A 23,097-nucleotide genomic window follows, 5' to 3' on the forward strand; every position below is an offset into this window, starting at 1 on the left:
AGATGATTTGAAAGGCAATAGATGACTATATGAACTGCTGCTATATTGATGTTATACGAATACTATGCACCAGAATTATTTATTAAATTTCGAGGAAGCGAAACGCAAGTCGGAACCTTGGTTTATAAAAAATGCACACTTTATTTATTGCAGAATTAACCCACGAAAAATCTTGCAGTTAACGCTTTTCAGGGGAAAGCTTTACTGAACTGGATTTCTTTTGGGTGTTGTTGTTTTTAAACGTTTATTTTAAAAAAAATTGAAACCGTAAAGGAATAAGGATGCTTAAATGAGTAATGGGCGTTTCTCAAAAGCCCGGCACAATTTGTGAAATTTTGGAAACTGGTGCATTTTTAGGTGCGAGGCATTTTAAATGACCTTTCAATTTTTGTGGTTTTTAACAAGTTTCATCTAGATAAAATCGATTTCCTCTGAAGCTTTGATTCAGTTCTTAATCTTTTTTTTTTCCACATCCTGCTCTTGAGCCATGCGGGCAGTTACAACCTCAAACTAACTTAATATTTATATATAGATAAATATATTTTTTTGTTTATTTGTCATGAACTGTTTTCTGTTTGTGTTCAGGCATCCTAGCTTTCATTTGCTACGAAACAAAAATAATAAATCTCTTTAGACATAAATCCCTTTCTAGTTTTTCTAAATCTGCTGAAGATCTTTGCGTCTCTCAGTTGTCTGAGGAGGGGGGGGGAAATAATTCTCTTGCTTTTTTCAGAGAGAAAATGTTTGAGTCTACATAATTCTAGCCTAATTCTAGCCTCTGGGAAGAATCCAGAGATTTAGAAAACATTTGAAATTTTCTGCAAGGCTGGAGAGATGAAATTAAAAGACCTTTAGTTCAAAAATTATTTAGCAAAATAGATAGTCCTGCATTTGCTACTTGGATTTCTTTTGATTTTTTTTTTCCTTTGGTTTTCTGTATCGATTCTGTTTCGGATCACCTTCGATATTAAATTTTCCCTCTCAGCTTTATCTCTGTATCCCTTTCCTTTTGGTAAGATTTATACCTTGATTCAGTTTTCTGTAAGAAAACATTTGTTTTTAGATGAAGCCAAGCAAATTTTGCAATGCTACCCCTGCAGCTTTTAAACACGGAAAGAACATTTTAAAATACTTTGTGAATATCTGTATTCAATTGTAGCTACTTTTGGTATGAAGTAATATTGAAAATGCTCTCTCTCTCTCTCTCCATATATTCTAATCTGCAAGTCCTCTTTTTGATCAAATCTCATCCTGTTTGTATCTCATTAGAAAGAATTTGGGAAAGAATAATCTCCTACAGTACTGCCCATAACTATTTATTTTAAATGGTAATAAATGACATTTCCCCCCCCCCCTCCAGCTTCTGAGCTAAGCAGTTTAGGCTTTTCTTTAAACCAGTTTTGCAGTGCTTAAAAAAATACCCTGTGGGCTAATTCATCCCGGGGGGGGGGGGTGGGGGGGGACGGTCTTTCCAAACCGGTAAATGTAATATTTTAGATGCTGAAAGTTGTGTGGATATTTTAAACTCTGTGTTTTCAACCCATGAAAATCGCTCTCTGCTTCCTTTACAAAATTAGCCCAGAAAATTGACTGAAGGGTTAGGGTTAGGGTGAGAAAAAAAAAGCAAACCTTTTTTTTTTTAAAAAAAGGATTTTCCTGGAGAAAGGGGGCAGCAAATCTGAGAGAAGCTTAGGATGCTTCAGAATTTCTCCTCCTAGGGAAAAAAAATATATCTTAACGATCTTGGAGATTTATTTCCACGGGTGGGGGCTTTAAGATCAGCTTCTGGGGGGAACAGCCGGATGAGGAATTCATGGACCAAAAGAAGAAAAAAAAAAGGGGGGGGGCTTGATCCAAGCTGTGTGGGAGTCCTATCCGTGGCTCCTTGGAATAAGAGGGAGGAATAAGAATATCGTATAATCAAGGTGAAGTTCAAACTAGATTTCTTTGCAATTCACTTGTTGCTACAAATGCTGCAAATGGGGGAGAGGGAGAAGGGGGACAACGGCTGAATTTGTGCAGGTTTTAAAACAGTCTCTCCCCAAAGCTTCTTTCTCTCTCTCTCTCTCTCTGAAGACAAAAGCTGTCTCTGCTGATTCCTTTTAGCTCTTTTGTTTTCATGCAGGTTTGCGCTTCTTCCTCTGGTTTGGTTTCTTTCTGGTCTCTCTCGGAGAAAGGCAGGAAGCGGTTCAATTTGCAGGAAGATGCGCGTGAAAAAGGAACTTGAAATGCAACTTCAGATCCGGATCCTGGATCTCTGGGAATCCAGGCGTCGGGCAAGTGAGTTAACGCTCCTCTGGTCTGTTTCCTTTTGAAGCCATCAGAAGATCCAAGTCACGGGTGATCAGGGAAGGGAGATGACTTTATTGCAAGTTGGGGGGGGGGCTGGGGAAGGGGAAAAAAAAAGCCTTTTTCCAGAGTTTCGGGATGCTGTTCTAGGTCTGGTTGCCTCGAGTGATTTTTTTTGTCCATATCATTGTCGGGCTGAAAGCGAATTTTTTTTAAATTTTTATTATTATTATTATTTATTATTATTATTATTATTATTATTATTATTATTATTATTATTATTATTATTATTATTATTATTATTATTATTATTATTATTATTATTATTATTATTATTTTGCAGTGCGCCTGGGGCCAGATCCTTTGGTGTTGCTTCCTTGCGAACGCTGCCGGGATCACACCCATTCTGGCTTCTTTGGAGAAGTGGGTGGGGGTGTGGGGGGGGTCTCTCTTGTGGTGCTTTGCTTTGCAGTCTCTCCTTCGGCATTATAAGCAAGCAAAACAACACCTGAAAAGCAAACCCAGATTGTTGGGGGCAATTAAGCTGACTTTGTAATAATGCCGCTTGGGGTGTGTGTGAAAGCCCTAATAAGCAGGCCTATACATAGAATGAAGGCTACTGCTAAGCTTGTAAGCCGCCCTGAGTCTTCGGAGAAGGGCGGGATATAAATGGAATTTTAAAAAAAAAAATAGGCTAAAAAAAAAAGCTGAGACTTGTCTAAAATAGGATCCCAATCTGGTCACGCTGCATGATACAAACGAGAGAGATTGTGCTTTATAATTAACTCCTCCCGGAGTTGAAATTTAAATTTTTTCTTTTGTTTTCTTTTGTCTCTAGCTGACCTCTTCCTGACTTCTAATTTAAATCCAGCTAAGAAGCAGCAGCCCCCCCCTGATCCTGATGCTCTGGTGGGGTGGGGAAAAACAAATAAGTTTTTGAGCTGGTCCATTTTTGGACGGGAGATGAGTAGCAAAAGTCTGGGAATCCAACATTCCAGAGAAAAGAGCAAAACGGCAACTTGCCATGTTGTTATTCCCTAAGACACAACGTGCACCAGAGTTCAGGGGTTGCTCGACCGAGACCTCGCTTTTGCTAGCTTTGCTTCTGACTTGTTTCATGGTGAGGACAAGAGCTTGGATGTTTCCCCCCCCCCCCCGCCGTTTTTATTACCCTTGCTCCAAACATTGTTTGCAATCCTGGCATCCGATGGCCTGTGACTTGAAGCACTTGGCATTCCTGCAGAGAATTCATTTTTTATGTTGAGGGGACAATAACGTCAAGTATCCAGAAAGCTCGGCGTCAGGTAAACGTGAGCCAAAGTCAAACTGGTGAGGAACTATATATTCTCAATAGATTTTAAAGGTAGACTTACAAGAGGGGCAGCTATAAAATTGTGTTTTTCTACGGCGTTCTGCGTTTAGCCAGGTTTCCAGAGCTTTGGAGGAAGATCAAACGCATCCGTGGATTTCTTTGGGGGGGTGGGGGGTGGGTTTCCTTTTGCCCTGTTAACATCCAGCATATAAATGCTTTATTCCAGATCCTGGATTTTGAAAAGCAAACTTTAAGCCTGATTTGGCGACTGCCCCCATCTTAGTTAAGATGCTGGCTGCTCTCAGTATAGTAATGGTGGTCTGGATATGACGTTCATTAGGACACAAACATTACTGCATTGTTGTTGTTGTTGTTTTTGAAGGTTTGCTGTGATTGAAACCTTTCATTCTCCCACCGTTGACTGATCGCTGGGTCTCAGCAACATGGGAACTCTGTGCCAGAGCAGTTGCTTCTCCTTGTCTTAAAATTGCAGAGAGACGAAGAATTATTCCCTAACGAATTGTTCTTCATCAAACACAGCCCCGCGTCTCTTATTTTGGCCCTTTCCCTGTTGGCTAGTTAAATTTTCCTTTATAAGCTGCAGTCCCTTTAGGCAGGGAAATCTTGTCCTGCCCTTACGTAACAACTTTATGGGTCCTGCCCCTAAATTGGTGGATTTCTTTCCTATGTAGAGCATGTGGGATGTCCAGTTGCATTTTGATCATTCCTGTAGTTCAATCCGGCTGCTGCATTCACTTCTGTTTGTCTTTTGCCGGTTTGGGGAGGGGGGGCTAAATAGCCCTCTGCAATTAACATTTTCTAAATATTACAATCCCATTGCTAAAAATAAACCTTCGCTGTCATTAGACTGTAATTTGGCTTGTCTGCTTGTGAGATTTATTATTTTATAAATGCACATATATTTAATTGGAGAACTAATGTTGCTTTTGCAGGCCCGGCCCCGATTTCCCTGCTAATAACAAGGAGGCCAGTTTTGGTTTTTTTCTGCTACGGAGTTTCTCCCCTCTTTCTTTTCATCAGATAAAACCTGAATTTCTCCCCAAATTTTGGAGTGGCGGTGATTGCGAGTTGGCAAACCCCCGACTTTGTTCAGAAATATTAATCCACGGATGCGGCGAACAGGCGATTTAATGCCAGTCCTTCGCTTGGTTTGAGGATCTGACTAATTTGCCTCAATCCTGTAGACTTCCTTTGCAGATTTGGCAAAACGAGACAGATTTGGGCTTTTAATAGCGGTGTTAATGATTGAACTCGCTCCCGTGTTGGTCTTGTAACTGTGATTGTAATACAATTGCTGCGGTTGTCAGTTTAAAACTGGCCAGAGGGACTTTGGCTGATGGGATGTAGGTGGCCATGCCGAACGCGCAGAGATGCTCAGGCCTCCAAATCACACCTCCCTTCTTGTTTCCAATTCTTTTGATTGAGTAGGTCCCTTGATTGAAAGTTCTCTTTTTCTGCCCCATAGTTCAATGGATTCGATTCTCACTGGATTACGCTGGAGAAAGTACTTTGCTGCAGAAGAGAGTCTGCGCAAAAAGGCCTCCATACTGTAAAACTTCCTGTCTCCAGGAAAAAAAAAATTCATTATTAGCAATAATGCTTTCAAACCCTTTCATGTGTGTGTGGGGGGGAGGGGGGTCTTCTTTTTTTGCTGAAAATGGATCCCACCCGTTCTCAGACGGAGACGGATGCTCAAACCCAAAATTCGATGCCATCCGGTCTTTATTAACATCTGGGCAATCCCTTTCCTTAGTTTAATGATATTTATTCAGAGAAATAAACATGCCGAGAAATTGTGCATCATTAAGTGGCGTGGATGCGCTCACAAGCCGCTTTTGAGCTTCAGTCCACAAGCCAAGGTCTGTGATTTAATCACGTTCTGGGGTTTGCATGATAGGGCAACATTTGATTCAGGACAATTAATAGGACAATATAATATTTAATGGCCTGAGCACCAAATTCACGTAACGGAGGGATCCAATCGAGTTTTGGGAGTCCTACAATTTAGGGATGATGACTTAATATTGAGGGATTTCAGGAGTTCTAGCTTTCCAGCCTCCAAAAACAAGCCAGGTTCATTAGCTTACTTGTAGTGCAAGAGCAGGTGCTATTTAAATTTGCTTTTATAGCTATTTTTTTAAATTAAATAAAAGCAACAATGAAAAAAAACTGGGCTCAAGTTATTGGTTTCTCGGAGCGATATCTTTTATTTCTACGGAGAAATCAAAATGGCTTGCTACGTTTCTGCACGTCATACACGCTTTGCCACGTTAGCCACCATTTACATGTTGGAGTTTTTTGGTCATGTGCTTAGCTGTATCTTGCATTCCTATTTATTTATTTTTTTAAAAAATTAAATCTCTCTTATCTTTGCAAGATTCCCAAGATGGCTGGGGGAGACACAGTAAAGCGACAAAAATTCTGCGAATGGAAAAAAAAAGATTGTGCTGTACCGCAGGGTGAACTTCTGACTTAGGTGAGGCATCGCGCATGGATAGACATGGCAATTTGGATATCCAACACCTTCTCAGCAAATGGAGAATTTCTTACAAAAGGTGCCTGGTCTGTGTAGGCTGCTAATTTTTCAGCCTCTGTTAAGAGTGTATGCTTCTCTCATTCGGAGGCCGGGAACTCCAGAAGGGAATCATTACGCAACTTATTTATGTCTTGAGCTTTCCGAGTTTGTGCCTTTCTTTTGTTTAATCTAAAAAAAAACAAAACAGCTGCATAAATGCACAGCTGGACTGAGAAATGGGGAACAAAATGAACGTATCTCCTTTAGCCACAGCGTGATTGAAGGGTTGTTTTTAAATCCTTCATTCTGGGCTGTTCTCTTGTGCCCTCCGATTGGGATGGAACAAGATGATGAACTCGCGAAGGAGAAGAGAGAGACTCAAAGTAACTGCACACTCTTGGAGGGCCTGATCCAAATGCAGCATCTCCAGCTTGCCTCCATTCTCGGGAACGTTCCTCTCCCCCACCCCTTCAACTGAGTTGCTGAGATTGTGGGAATGAGCTTTTTGAAGACGGAAAGGGTTTGCTTTTAGGGCAATATGTTGAGTTTGTGCATTGGAGTCTTTTATCCCATTTTTTTTTATCCAAAAGGCAACTGGACTTTCTTGGTTTTTCCTTTGAAAATGTGTCTCTTCTCATCCAAGAAGCTTCTTCAGAAGGTTTTCAAAGGAAAAACCAAGGAAGTCCAGTTGCCTTTTGGAAAAAAAAACAGCTTTGGGACAACAGACATCTTCATAGACACTGGAGTCCTTTCCTCGCAGTTTCTGGGTGTGTCTGGTCCTGCAGGGTCTTGGATAGGAACTGCCGTTTTGTGAGTTTGGACGTCTTCTCCTTAGCATCACACAGTGGGCTGTTGCCAGTGTGTGTGTGTGGCTTTGCTTTTCAACAAGGTTGGGGCTGGGGTTGATGGTTTGCCACGGAAGGCAACGGGCTGTTGTGTTGGGCAGCTTTGGGTTGCTGTCTCGAGAAAATGCTTTCTCTAAGGATAGATGGAGCACGATCGGTTGCTTTTGTTTAAAAACATAGCTTTCATGTTAGGGCCCTAAAAATGTTGGCCTAAAAGGGCAGAATTGTATCAATGAAGGAGAACATTGGGATGGGATGGGATGGAATAGAATAGAATAGAATTAGGAATAGAATAGAATTAGGAATAGAATTGAATTAGGAATAGAATAGAATAGAATAGAATAGAATAGAATAGAATAGAATAGAATAGAATAGAATAGAATAGAATAGAATAGAATAGAATAGAATAGAATAGAATAGAACAGAACAGAACAGAACAGAATAGAATAGAATAGAATAGAAATAAAGAATAGAATAGAGTACAGTAGAGTAGAGTAGAATAAAATATAATAGAGTAGAAATAAGGAATAGAATAGAATAGAATAAAAATAAGGAATAGAATAGAATAGAATAGAATAGAATAGAATAGAATAGTTAATGGGATGAAGAATAGAATTGAATTAGGAATAGACTAGACTAGAGTAGAGTAGAATAGCATAGAATAGAAATAAGGAATAAGAATAGAATAGAATAGAACAGAATAGAATAGAATAGAACAGAACAGAACAGAACAGAACAGAATAGAATAGAATAGAATAGAATAGAATAGAATAGAAATAAAGAATAGAATAGAGTACAGTAGAGTAGAGTAGAATAAAATATAATAGAATAGAAATAAGGAATAGAATAGAATAGAATAAAAATAAGGAATAGAATAGAATAGAATAGAATGGAATGGAATGGAATGGAATGGAATGGAATGGAATAGAATAGAGCTTAAAGGGACCTTGGAGGTCTTCTGAAGGCAAGCCGTTCCACTGATTAATTATTCTGTTAGGAAATTTCTCCTTAGTTCCAGATTGGCTCTCTCCTTGATTAGTTTCCATCCTTTGCTTCTTAGAATAGAATAGAGATGGAAGGGACTTTGGGGGTCTTCTAGTCCAGCCCCCTCCCCTCAAGCAGCAGAACCTACACCATTTCAGACAAGTGACTGTCCAGTCTCTTCTTAAAAACCTCCGGTGATGGAGCGCTCACGATTTCTGGAGGCAAAGCTGTTCCACTGGTTAATCGTCCTCACTGTCAGGAAGTTTCTCCTTAATATCAGGTGGCTTCTCTCTTTGGTCAGTTTCCAACCATTGTTTCTCGTCCTTCCCTCTGGTGCTTTGGGGAATAACGTGACCCCCTCTTCTTCGTGGCAGCCCCTGAAATACTGGAACGCTGCTATCCTGTTTGTATCATATTTGTAGCTCAGGGTTGAAATGAGGGGTCCTTGGTGCTTTCTGAGCTCGTTGGTTTTCTTGCAGACGTTTCATGACCCAAACCTAAGCAACATCATCACCAGCATTAAACTGATGTTGCCTAATTTGTGTAATGAAACATCTGCGGGAAAACAACCCCAGAACAAAATCAAACTAAGACAGCATTGCGGACCCCACAGAATTGTATCGGAGCAGCCCTGAAACCCAGGAGTAAAATTTCTTCTCATAATTCCCTCTTCCCATACCTAATTTTCTTCCTGAAGATTTCCACTGTCGCATTTTGGGGAGGTGTGTAATTTGATCCGTTTTCCTCTTTGCCTCCAAAGTCTCTTCGTGGGGTGGGGTGGGGTTGAAAGCTCTTCAGCTTGTGTTTTGGCTGCCTGCTTCCTCAGCTGTGAAGATGAGGAGTGCTGGAGAGGAGACCCAGAAGCTTCTTTGCTGGTGGAACATCTGGAGACGAGGACTTTGGGAGTTGAGGGACGTCAAGTCTGATGGGTCTTCTGAAGGCAGATCCGAAACGGTTGCTCTGGCCGTCTTCATATTCTCCCTCCTGTGAGTTAAGCATGAATTTTAGCTCTTAACCCTCTCGTTATATTTTAAAGAGCTGTTTTCATGTTCTAACGGCCGAGATACCTTTTCTTCTGTAAAGCTGCCCATTTTATCGTGGTGTTTTTTTTGTTTTTGTTGCAAAAAAAATGGCCGTGAAATGAATAGGCAAAAACTGAACATGGCTTTTAATGCTGTGGCTTTTAGTGTGGTAAGCCGTCTGGACTCACCTGTGTGAGCGTTGGGCGGCTGGGTAAATTTGTTGAATAAGTAAATAATTAGGTTCATGAATAGTTCTCGGAGAATGAAGGCACTCAAGAGCACTTTAGGGCAGATTGCTTATATCCAGAATAAATATGGGACTAAAAAGTTTCATCTAGCATTTGAATAAGTACTGATGTGATATTTATATTGCTTGTAGTTATTTTATAAGAGTTAAAGTGCGATAGATTTAATATTTTATTGTTGTTTGCATAAGGTAGGCTATGATTGCTTGTATTTTTATACCCTGTATTGAGCTCTGGGAAGTCGGGGAGGGGGGAGGGGGAAGGGAGGGAGGTGTTGGGGAGGGTTGGGGAGAGGGGAGGGGGTTGGGAGGGGTTTTGTTTTTTAAAAAAAATGTATTGTAAAACTTTTCAATAAAAAAAGAGCACTTTAGGGCAGGGGTCTTCAAACCTGGCCCTGTTATGACGTGTGGACTTCAACTCCCAGAATTCCTCAGCCAGGTATTGTCCAAATTGGACAATTTCTAAACAAGAGAGTTCATTGATTACACATGGTCCTGGGCTCAGAGAAGAGCAACAAAGATGATTAGGGGACTGGAGGCTAAAACATAAGGAACAGTTGCTGGAATTGGGTCTGTCTAGTTTAGTGAAGAGAAGGGTGAGGGGGGACATGATAGCAGTGTTCCAATATCTCAGGGGCTGCCCCAAAGAAGAGGCAGTCAAGCTATCCTCCAAAGCACCCAAAGGCTGGACAAGAAGCAGTGGGTGAACACTAATCAAGGAGAGAAGCAACCTAGAATTAAGGAAAAATGTCTAGTTTAATTAAGAGAAGGACGAGCCTGCCAATATCTCAGGGGCTGCCCCAAAGAAGAGGGAGTCAAGCTATTCTCCAGAGCGCCTGAAGGCAGGACAAGAAGCAACGGATGGAAACTCACCAAGGAGAGAAGCAACCTAGCACTAAGGAGGAATTTCCTGACAGACAGAACAATTAACCAGTGGAACAACCTGCATCCAGAAGTGGTGAATGCTCCAACACTGGAAGTTTTTAAAGAGAGACTGGACAGTCATTTGTCTGAAATGGTCTAGGGTTTCCTGCCTGAGTAGCGGGTTGGACTAGATGACCTCAAAGGCCCCTTCCAACTTTATTATTATTATTACTGCCTGGGGAGTTGAAGTCCACACGTCTTAAAGTTGCCATGTTTGGAGACCCCTGGCCTCCAAGTTGAGGGGGAAGTTCCTGGAGATGGAAAGGTCCATGACATCTTCAGCCGTGGGGTTCAATATCCCCAACACAATTCCAAAATGCCGAGAGCCTGATACGATTGGGCCAACTGGTCCTTTCAGCCTCTCCGAAAGTGGTAAGGTACATTTGAAACCCCAAATCCCCATTCAGCGAGCCTTCTCTTTAACCTTTTGCCAGGCGAATCGGCTGAGTGGGACTGGACGTCCGGCTTTATTAAGAAGCTAATTCCATTGATTTCCGAGAGACTCATTCCCTAATACGTGTCCCTGGGTGGGGAGCCTTAGATTTGCATCTGGGGCTTGATCGTTGCCTCCCGCGTTCTTCAGCCATGTCGATATGTCCTAGATTATTTGTTGAGCCTACACGTAGGTGTCAAACGCGAGGAAGGCAAGAGGAGCGAGCTAGCAGGTCTGGCTTTTGCAAGCCTGTTGGAAACGGGGATCCGTGAAGGAGACGGTGGGCTGGGCTGAAGGGGGATCTCATTCTGAACATAACAGAGTTGTGAGCAGACACCATTCTCGGGATGCTTGGCATTGCCACAACGCTGCGGGTGTTGGGTTTCCGTGCCCCTCTCGCACTGCCTGGGAAGGTGGCAGATGGTCTAATAGCTTAAGTGTCACCCTCGGGCCCAAGAAACCGGCTGCAGCTTTTTTGTCAATCAAAAAACCCTCGGGTTATGCCTGAGCTGGTTAACCTCTTTTGACTTTAATCTTGCAAAGTTGTGGTAGCTATTTTGGTGCCGGGAGAGAAAGAATTGTCTGTCATCCGTAGGGTGAAAGCTAGATAAGAAGACAGTCAATGTTGGACCCCATCACGGGAAGTTTTCAAGAAGAGACTGTCTGAAACGGTACAGCATCTCCTGCTTGAGCAGGGGGCTGGACTAGAAGACCTCTAGGGCCCCTTCCAACTAATTATTCTGTCTCCTATCTGTTGGGCCACTGAGAAGTTGTGGACAATAAGACCCACGGTTTCACGAATGCCCCCCAAAACAGCTCTGCTCTTGATGCCCTCTGTGTGTGTGTGTGTGTCGCTTTGGGTCGGTCCTGTGTGTGATGTGTGTGTTTGGCAAATTATCAGCATTTGCTTTCTTCTATTTTACATATTGATCTGGGCGGCCGTTGACCATTGCAGGCGTTTCTTGGCTTACCGCCACAATGGAGCCCAAAATTTCTGTTGCTAAGTGAGGCAGTTGTTAAGTGGATTTTGCCCCTTTCTTTGAGGACCTTTCTCGCCCCCCTCGTTAATTGGCCCCCGCCGCAGTTGTTAAGGTAATGACAACGTTGCTAAGTGAATCTGACTTGGCTTGTCAGAAGGTCGCATAAGGGGATCACTGTGGCCGTCATAAGTGTGAGTCAGTGGCTAAGATGGTGTCCAAGTGTAAATCCCTCTCCTGTGGACCTTTCCATCTGCTTTGACCGAGGGGGGGGAACGCAGAAAGGGCAGCCAACCTCCCGCAGAAAATGTTGGATGGGATGGCTCAAACGCTCAGCACCCTCAAAGGTTCGGCAGAGATCCTGAGTTATAGTCCATCCTCTCTGGGGACTAGTGAGTTGGCAAGGCGAGCCCATCGGCCTGGTACAGGGAAGGAAATAAAGTGCAGTGGGAATGCCGCCTTTTTAAGGGGGAAAGAGAAGACCGCTACATGCATAAGTCTTTATGGGGTCCTTGGGTCCTCTGAGCTGAGTGGTTTTCTTGCTGACGTTTCATGACCCAGCTAGGGAATATCATCAAAGTTAGAAGAGGGAGTTTGGAGGAAGAGGAGGAGGAGGAGGAGGAGGAGGAGGAGGAGGAGGAGGAGGAGGAGGACTGTGGGGTCCTTGGTGCTCTCTGAGCTGGGTGGTTTTCTTGTTGACATTTCATGACCCAACTAGGAAACATCCTCAGTGTATTGGGGCTGACCTAGTTGGGTCATGGAAAGGCTGCAAGAAAACCACCCATCTCAGACAGCACCAAGGATCCCTCACCACTGCCACCATCTCCTCCTCCTCCTCCTCTCCACAAACCCCACTTCCTTCGAGAACTGATGATATCACCTAGCTGGGTCATGAAACGTCTGCAAGAAAACCAAGCTGAGAGAACACCAAGGACCCCACAGTCCTTTCCTGCTCTTCCTCCTCTCCACAAACCCAATTCCCTTCTAGCACTGATGACATTACCTAGCTGGGTCATGAAACGTCTGCAGGAAAGCCACCCAGCTCGGGGAGCACCGGGGACCCCACACTTCAACCCCATGTGGCCAAGCTCCTCTTCTATTGCAATAAGTCTTTGTCGCTCACCGTGGCTGTTTTACCGTCACAAAATTTAAATCAGGCCCATGCAAATTCTTGGAGTAGCTTTTTTTTTTAATTGAAAAGTTTTACAGTACATTTTTAAATACAAAACCCCTCCCCCTCCCCCTCCCCTCTCCCCAAACCTCCCCACCTCTCCCCTCCCCTCCCCTCCCCACTCCCCGACTTCCCAGAGCTAAATACAGGGTATAAAAATACAAACAAGCATAATCTAAAATATGCGAACAGCAATAAAATATTTAATTCTATCGCACTTTAACTCTTAAAAAAATAACTACAAGCTAATTATACATCATATAAATCCACTACTTATTCAAATGCTAAGTGAAACTTTTTTGGAGTAGCTTTTGAGAGGGTAACTTTGATGACCGCTGAAGTGTCCAGCCTCTGGTGCGGACCTTGTATGGAGAGCCTGCTGGAGCGGGATCCAGATGTTGTGGGGCGGGCCTTCCAGCCTTGGAGCTCAGCTTGCTCGTTGGGTGCAGGTGGCCACGAGGAGGAGAACCGGGGGTAGCTTTGTCTTCTTGGCTCTGCAACCCAACATGCCAGCACATTCAACGGCCCGCGGAGGAGGTCCTGTGCCTTCTCCCGTCCGGAACAGCTGGGCCTCTTTCGGCCTTGGGTTTTGCCCCTCTCCAAAAACAGGTGCTTCGTAAGGAGGGAAGAAACCTGAGATTTGATTTTGAATTTTTGAATGGATGTTGTAGGAAATAAAACCATGTTGGCCTATGGGACCCCAAGATCAGGAGTCTGGTAGCCCCTTTCCCAAATAAGAAATGTGATTCGTAACGTCTTTTAATTGCGTTTCTTACTCTGAAGAGCAGCTGCTTAAACTCACTCTCCTTCGAAAGGAATTCTACCAAGGTTTGCAATTCAAGCTGAAACCTTTCCAGTCTATTAAAATGGTCAGTGTGATTCCACTTTGGCTCATGCCCTTTCTTTCAAGTTAAAATAGTTCTGTGGCATTCTAGCTATTTTATTATTATTATTATTATTTGCTAGCAAAATCTTTTGCTCTGCCTAAAATCAGTCAGGTATTTATCCAGCTGGCTGTTATTTTCATACATCAAATACCATCGTATGCTATCAATTAAAATGCAGTAAAAATGTATTACATAGTAGAGTTTGCTGTCAAATTGGGTCCAGTGCTGAAACCCAGTGTGAAGGGACTGAAATTAAATGCAGATTTTAATATTAGTGAGTGTTTTTTTCTAACACAAATGCACAAAAGAGAAATGTCAGAAGCTAATTGGAGCAAATATATTTTAATACTTGAAATGCTTATTTTTGTTTTCACCTACTAGTTATCATTTAATAGACATATTTTCCCATATCTTCATGTTTGCTGCCTTCACAAAAACTGACATCGTTTTTTAAATCTCTGTATCTCTGCACTTAGAATTCATGCGCACGAAATGAATTTTGCATGAATTCATTTATGAACCGATTATAGTTTTATAGTAATTATTTCTAAGATCCTTTTTGTTCTGCTTTCGAAATGCATGCGTTCATTTATTTATTCAATTTAAACCTATATGCCACCCATCTCTCAATTAAGCAACTTTAGGTGGCTTATAGTATCAAAAATAACCATCTAGAGTCAATGAAAAAGTTAAATGTATTAAAGATAATGTTAACAAACTAGATAAAAGGAGCAATGTGTAAACAGGGTTGAGGTGGAAGCTGGCGTATATGATTTTTTTTGGGGGGGGGGGGAAGGATTGTTGTTTTTTTTAAAAAAGAAATGGTTAATTACTAAAAGAGGGTATTGTGTAATTTGGCTTAAGGTGTTTTTACAAGCCGCTAGTAGAATTTTTAAAAGTTTCTGAAATTTTAGAGATTGCAATAAAATGCTGTAAGCACAATTAAAGCGTAGATCTCAGCCCAAAACGTGCCTTTATTGCTGTGCTGGACCAAAGTCAGGCGATTTTTTGAATTACAGGCGGCTTTTTGACTTGTATAATGTGAAATGCATTTGCGCCCCGTTTGAATTGAATTGGGGATAGCCAGCCCTTTTATTTTGATTTCAGGGAGAAATGATGGGCATATTCTGACTGATGCCAAGTCTTATATTTTATTGAGATTCTGTGTGTTTTCTGCTGGACGTCTTTCGATGCAGTTGTGGGTTTACATTGTGGGCAAAATTGGATTTTAATCGCGATGCATCCGGGCCGCCATTCAACCTGGCTGGAAAGGCAGTCGAACTGCGTTTTTATTTGCAGCTTCCAAATAATAAATGGGTGCCTTTAAAAATCGAGAGGATGCTTTAGCAAGAGATGGAGCACCACCCAACCCAATTACCACTACAGTTGAGGCCAAAATTTCCGTTGCTAAGTTGTTAAGTCTCTCCCCATTTTACGACCTTCCTTGCCACAGTTGTTAAGCGAATCACTGCATCGGTTAATTGAGTCACACGGTCGTTGAGCGAATCTGGCTTCCGCCCCCCCATTGACTTTGCTTTGCTTAGAAGGTCGCAAAAGGGGATCACGCGTCACCTGGGGACGCCACCACTGTCATAAATATGAATCAGTTGCCAAACAGTCTCAATTTGGATCACGTGACCCTGGGGAGGCTGCAGCGGTCGTGTGGAAAAAACCAGTCATAAGTCATGATTTTGAACAGTCACTAAATGAATAGTAAGTCGAGGAGTATCTGTCCCAATGGTGCCTTTTTTAAGGAGGCAACTGGACTTTCTTCTTTCTTTCTTTCTTTCTTTCTTTCTTTCTTCTTTCTTTCTTTCTTTCTTTCTTTCTTTCTTCTTTCTTTCTTTCTTTCTTTCCTTCCTTCCTTCCTTCCTTCCTTCCTTCCTTCGTTCCTTCCTTCCTTCCTTCTTCCTTCCTTCCTTCCTTCCTTCCTTCTTTCTTTCTTTCTTTCTTTCTTCTTCTTTCTTTCTTTCTTTCTTTCTTTCTTTCTTTCTTTCTTTCTTTCTTTCTTTCTTTCTTTCTTTCTCTCTCTCTCTCTCCCTCTACCCTATCCTTCTCCTTCTTTCCCTCCCATCTTCCTCCTCCTCTTCCTCTTTCCCTTTCATCCTTCTCCCAAAAGTGTTTTTTTCAGGAGGCAACTGGACTTTCTTTGTTTTTTCTTTGAAGACGTTTCACTTCTCATCCCATGAAGCTTCTTCAGGTTCTGACTGGATGGTGGGGAAGGGAAGGATTTATCCTCCTTGCAGACAGCCGGTCATCTGCATCCTTTTAGAGGGTCGTTGAGGCCACTGGGAAGTTGACCTGTGTCCTCAGGGTCACCTGAGTGGTGCAAATGGGCGTCAACCCTTCTTGCACTACAAGCATTTGCACTAAGATGACCCTGAGGACTCAGATAAACCTCCAAGTGGCCTCAACGACTCTCCAAAAGGATGCAAATGACCGGCTCTCTGCAAGGAGGATAAATCCTTCCCTTCCCCACCATCCAGTCAGAGCTGAAGAAGCTTCTGGGATGAGAAGTGAAACGTCTTCAAAAGGAAAACAAAAGGAAGTCCAGTTGCCTCCTGAAAAACAAAGCCCCTTTGGGGACCTGGAGGATGGAGAATCTCCACAGACAAGGACTCTCTGTCCTCTTTAGGAAACGTTGCCATCTGCCTTTCAGGGATATTTTTTTAAATAGTCAAACTAGGAATAGCTTACACACGCAATCTCCTTTGTGATATTGACTCCCCGGTGTGAAATCTTGCCGTTTTCAGGTCGTGTGACGTTGGCAACTTTGTCCTCTTGGCACGAGAAGCATTTTAGCCCAGCGTTGTTTGTCGAGTGACGTTCCTCAAGGACGGTTCCCGAGTGCCAGAGAACTCCCGTTTCATCCAAACAGATGCGGGCGGGCATGATGTCCCGGCCCCTCCGTTCACATTGTTTTGGGGTTCCTCCCCCCTTTTTCAGCTGACAAAGAAAAGGGGTGGTTTATTTTTGGCAGGAGTGTCCTTGGCTTGAGTCAATCTCTGCTTCTGGTGCCAAGAAACAGCCCAGAGCTGTTTTATTTGGGAAAAGTATATTGTTTTAATTCAATGTTTCTGCTCTGGGTTTAGTGGAAGACCTGAGGCTTAATCAGAGGTATCTCAGCATCTTTTTGCTACCTGAGCAGGGGGTTGGACTAGAAGACCTCCAAGGTCCCTTCCAACCTATTCTATTCTATTCTATTCTATTCTATTCTATTCTATTCTATTCTATTCTATTCTATTCTATTCTATTCTATTCTACTCTACTCTACTCTACTCTACTCTACTCTACTCTACTCTACTCTACTCTACTCTACTCTACTCTACTCCTGTTCTATTCTATTCTACTCTACTCTACTCCTGTTCTATTCTATTTTATTCTATTCTATTCTACTCTACTCTACTCTACTCTACTCTACTCTACTCTACTCTACTCTACTCCTGTTCTGTTCTACTCTACTCTACTCTACTCTACTCTACTCTACTCTACTCTACTCTACTCTACTCTACTCTACTCTACTCTACTCTACTCCTGTTCTATTCTATTCTACTCTACTCTACTCCTGTTCTACTCTACTCTACTCTACTCTACTCTACTCTACTCTACTCTACTTCTATTCTATTCTATTCTATTCTACTCTACTCTACTCTACTCTACTCTACTCTACTCTACTTCTACTCTACTCTACTTCTACTCTACTTCTACTCTACTCTACTTTACTATTCTACTCTACTCTACTCTACTTCTATTCTATTCTATTCTATTCTATTCTATTCTATTCTATTCTATTCTATTCTATTCTATTCTATTCTATTCTATTCTATTCTATTCTATTCTATTCTACTTTACTCTTATTTGGAGAGGCCATGTTCTCCTGTGGCACCCCAGCGTTGGAGAAGGCTGTTCCTCCCTCAGAAGGGCTGCTTGCTAGCTTCTTCAAGGGGTCCTTTTTGGAGAAGGAAGCAGGGGACAAGGCTGTGGGACTCAACCTTCAGCCAGCAAAGCAGATACGGGACGGTTTCAGAGGCTCAGTCCTGCCTTCTGGACTACGTGAGATTCTTCTCCAATGTGGTGTCCTTCAAGAGGACCAGATCACACCACCTGTTCCCTTTCTGGAAAGCATGTTGGGGCTGATCAGCGTTGTCCTCCTTCTGGTCCTTCTGTGCAGATGCCTAAAAGACCCCCGTGGTCCTCTCGGCAGCATCAAAGGCAGCTAGAAGAAGCGTCGATGGGACCTGCATTGAAACGATGGGAGGTCTAGATGGGGGTGCCAGCTTCTCTGGCCTTCTTTCTTCTCCTGGAGTTGTCTTGAGTTCTTTCTAGACTCTAGAGTGATCTTCACAGCTCCCTTAGCCAAAGAACCCCTTGGGATTTGGTGCTAATGGGGAAACCTTAAATTCCATTAGTTTCTTCGTCTTGGCTGCGAGCGGTTGTGTGTTTTTTTTGTTGTTGTTCGTTTTTCCACTTTTACCTAATTGTTACTTAGGGGTGAGATGATATTAGTGTTCCAATTTTGTGGGGCTATTACAAAGTCCTGCAACCTGGAATTAAGGAGGAACTTCCTAAAAGTGAGGACAATTAACCAGGGGAACAGCTTGCCACCAGACATTGTGGGCGCTCCATCACTGGAGGCTTTTAAGAAGAGACTGGACAACCATTTGTCTGAAATGGTCTAGGGGTCTTCTGCTTGAGAAGGGGGTTGGACTAGATGACCTCCAAGGTCGTTTCCAGATTCTATTCTGTTCTGTTTTGTTCTATTCTACATTCTGTTCTATTCCATATTCTATTCCTATTCTATTCTGTTCTATATTTTGTTCTATGTTCTATTCTATTCTGTTCTGTTCTACAGTATATTCTATATTCTATTCTGTTCTATATTCTGTACTGTTCTATATTCTGTTCTGTCCATTCCGTTCCATTCTCTTCTATATTCTGTTCTGTTCTATATTCTGTTCTGTTCTATATTCTGTTCTATGCTACTCTATATTCTGTTCTGTTCCGTTCTGTTCCGTTCCATTCCATTCCAGGCAGGACAAGAAGCAACAGATGGAAACTGATCAAGGAGAGAAGCAACCTGGAATTAAGAAGAAACTTCCTAACAGTGAGGACAATTAACCAATGGAACAGCTTGCCACCAGAAGTTGTGGGTACTCCATCACTGGAGGTTTTAAGAAGAGTTTGGACAGCTATTTCTCTAGAATGGTATATGGTCTCTTGCTTCAGCAGGGGGCTGGACTAGAAGACCTCCGAGGTCCCTTCCAGCTCTATTCTGAATTTAAATTTGAATTTAAATACATAGAAATCCGATATCCTGAAGCATAAATTAAACGGCTGAGGTCCACCAACTGAAGGAAACGGCCTTGTCCCACCCCAGATCCCCACTAGAGATTCTGAAGGGAAACCATTCAGCTTTTTAATAATTTTTGTGATTTTTGTGATTTCAGCGAACTTAAAGAGGGCGACTCATTTAGTTCTCCAAAATATAAAGGATTTCATACCATTAGAATACCCTTTCCATGGTAGCTTATATTACTATTGTTACGGCTGCAGTAATAATTAGAATATTTGTATACTAGGCTGTTTTAATTAATGCAAATCCGGCATTTTAAAAATGAAATGCTTTTGGCTTGGATCAGAGTGATCGTTATAATGCAGTTTTAATTTTGGTTTTACCTGTGGTGGAGCCAGGTCCCGTTTATATAGAGATCAGTAATTTGTTAAGCTTTCATTTATCTCTCTGTGTTCAGCCATAGGAGAAATCATATCCATAATATAATAGAAACAGACAAGAAAACAGATAGTTTTATCAATAAAAATGCTTCTGATTTGTTACTTCTAGGGGAGTGTAAAATCTGAATTGCATAGATTTCTGTGAAGTTCGGTTCAGATCTTCAAGAAAAATGCTTAGGAAGCGTTACATTTTCTGCTTTTCTTGTTCCTCTGGTGATAATCCTATTTCAATAATTAAGAAAAATACTGTTGGAAAATTTTATATCTATCTATCATCTATCTATCTATCTATCTATCTATCTATCTATCTATCTATCTATCTATCTATCTATCTATCTATCTATCTATCTATCTATCTATCTATCTATCTATCTATCTCTTGTGATATCAAGTCAGTGCTGGCACTTAAGAGATCCAGTAAGTTGCTGATCCTGAAAATTGAAGCAACAGAGCAGAACCGTGGAAGCCGATTCAGCAATAAGGCGACTGTTTGGGAACGGGCTCTGAGGCACTCTCACAAAATGGCTGGTCTCGTCCTACTGGTAATATTGTGGGTGTGGCCAGCCCTGAACGCCACTGACCAGAAAGAAAACTGAGTAGGGTTCCTCCCGCCCCCCAAACTTGGGAAAGGTGGACATATTTGCAAAGCAAAATGTTGGGTTGCAGTTCCCACATTGTAAATGTTTTGCTAGGCTAACCGCTGGGCGGGGCAAAAATACTTTTTAATAGAGACCACGATAGAACGTGGCGTCTTGCTTTGTGGCTTGTCAGCTTCCCAAATTTGCACAAAAAGCAGCTTGGAAATCTTTAGCCAACCTGGTTAAGCACAAAACCCGTTGAGCTTTTAGCAACACTTAACAGAATCCATGCTGATTCTTCCAGACGCCTGTGGTTTTTCCTCTTTGTTGTGTTTTACGGTTGGGAATACGGCATTTTAAATCACCGCGTTGCATATTTTGGATAGCGTCGCACAACATCCAGTGCTCGGAACGGCACAGAAGCCTCTGACATAAACATTTTTTCCTCACTTTCCTTGGAAACGGGCTAAATTTGCAAATCTTCACTGTGAATTTCTCGACGTGCGATCACAATTTGAGCCCCAAACGTCCGCTGCTCGGTGAGACATTGGCTAGGTGAATTTTCTCCCATTTTGCAACCTTCCTTGCCACAGTTGTTAAGTGAATCACACAGTTGATAAGTTAGTTAACTTTGTTAAATTAGTAACACGGTTGTTAAGTGAAGGACGCAAAAGTGATCGCAGGACTCCGGGAGGCTGCGACGGTCATAAGTACGAGTCAGTTGCCGAGCCTCTGAATTTTGATCACGTGACCAGGGGGAGGCTGCAACAGTCGCTAAGTATGCAAAATGGTTATACGTCATTTTTTCCAATGCCATAGTAACTTTGACCACTCACTCAACGAACTGTTGTAAAGTCTAGGACTTACCTGTATCTAGTTTCCTAGGATTATTACATTTTTTTTAATGTGATGGAGTAAATAAAAATGAAGTTAGATGTGATCACTAGGGCTATTTTAGATGACAACCTGCTTCTAACCTCCCTTGTATAGATTTACTTAGTAGTAACCCTACAGAGAAACACCCTGGAATTAAGGAGAAACTTCCTAACAGTGAAGACAATTACCGGTAACCAGTGGAACAGCTTGCCACCAGAAGTGGCAAGGTTTTTTAAAAAGAGATTGGACAGTTGCTTGTCTGATATGGTATAGGTTCTCCTGCTTGAGCAGGGGGCTGGACTAGAAGACCTCCAAGGTCCCTTCCAGCTTTATTCCATTCCATTCCATCCCATCCCATCCCATCCCATCCCATCCCATCCAATCCCATCCCATCCCATCCCATCCCATCCCATCCCATCCCATCCCATCCCATCCCATCCCATCCCATCCCATCCCATCCCATCCCATCCCATCCCATCCCATCCCATCCCATCCCATCCTATTCTATTCTATTCTATTCTATTCTATTCTATTCTATTCTATTCTATTCTATTCTATTCTATTCTATTCTATTCTATTCTATTCTATTCTATTCTATTCTATTCTATTCTATTCTATTCTATTCTATTCTATTCTATTCCATATTCTATTCCATATTCCATTCCATTCCATTCCATTCCATTCCATTCCATTCCATTCCATTCCATTCCATTCTTGCTTTCTCGCACAGTAATGACTGAGAATTTCAGCCTTAACACGCAGGCAGATCGTTACCATAAAGTTCACACTTCCCTTGGGGTCTTTTTTGTAAAACCAAAATTAAAATCTTTTCAACATACCGACATTGGGATTTTCATCCTTAATTTTATTGGTTTTGTTTCTAGGAATATTAGCGCAGGCTTTTGATACTGAGCAACACGCAAGTAAATCTCATTGAATTTGATCTGTTGTCCCCTGAATTAAACAGCCCACCAGAATCGGCTTAATCTACAAGAATCGGCAGCCCTGTTTCTTTAATCCTGGAAATAATTGACACCCACTGATTAACGGAACGATCGTCTGTTTGATTCATAACTTGCAGACAGTTCAGTGTTATGCAGAGGTCCCTGAATCTTGTACTTTAATTTTAATAGTTAATTTGCCATGTGGCTTTCAGCTTTTCCTCTTGGGACAGCAGCATTTTCAAATGTCCTGATGGATGCATAATAAAGAATTACAAAATAAAAATATTTGCTGTGAATACTTGCAGCAAGGATCCATCCTTTCGTTATTCCAAAGAAGCGTTGCAGGCTATCCTAATCGAACGGAAGGACTTGAAACAGAGCGGTCACGATCCTACACCAGACAAATTGCGCCTTTGCATAGAGGAAGTGCTCAATTCTCTCCGTGAAAATAATAACAACAAACTGGCTTAATTTTCTTATCTGACACTCAACTTCTTCCGTGAAATAAATACGGATGTGCAAGCAGGCAACATCTTAATTTTTTGTAACGTCACCATGGGCTTCCAACAGGTCGCAGTTTTACTGCCGAACTGCAGAAATGAATAAAAGGCAGTCCTTGACTTATAACCACAACGGAGTCCAAAATTTCTGTCGCTAACTGAGTTGTCCAGTGAGTTTTGTCCCACTTTACGACTTTTCTTGCCAGAGCTGGGAAGTGAATCGCTGCGATTGTTAATTGTTAAACATCCGGCTTCCCCCCCCCATTCGCTCTGCTTGTCCAAAAGTCGCAAAAGGGGATCACGTGACCTCGGGGGGGACGACACTGCGACGGTCATAAATATGAGCCTGTTGCGAAGCCTACGAATTCTGATCACAATGATCCTGGGAATCCTGCAGTGGTGGTAAGTGTGAAAAACGGTCCTAAGTCACTTTTTCAATGGCGTAACTTTGAATGGTCACTAAACAAATGTTATACTAGCTGTATTGTGTTGATCTAGTTCATTCCTCTGTTCTCTCTGTGGTTTGTTTTTTTTTTTTAAAAAAACCAAAGTGCAAAAAAAAAAGTTTTGTAAGGCTGCCATTTGGGGGAAAAAACAGTATCCTTGTCCTTTCCTTTCCAAATTTCTCGACTGAGGCAAGCAGCTCTTCAAAATCAGAATCAGAATAGAGCTGGGACCTTGAAGGTCACCTAGTCCAACCCCCTGCTCAGGCAGGAGACCCTTTACAATTCTGGACAAATAGCTGTCCAGTCTGTTTTTAAAAAGTTCCAGTGTTGGAGCATTCACCACTTCTGGAGGCAAGGAGTTCCACAGGTTAATTGTTCTCACTGTCAGGAAGGATT

The sequence above is a fragment of the Vipera berus genome (genome assembly GCF_964194415.1).
Source record: "Vipera berus genome assembly, chromosome: 3".
Taxonomy (NCBI): Eukaryota; Metazoa; Chordata; class Lepidosauria; order Squamata; family Viperidae; genus Vipera; species Vipera berus.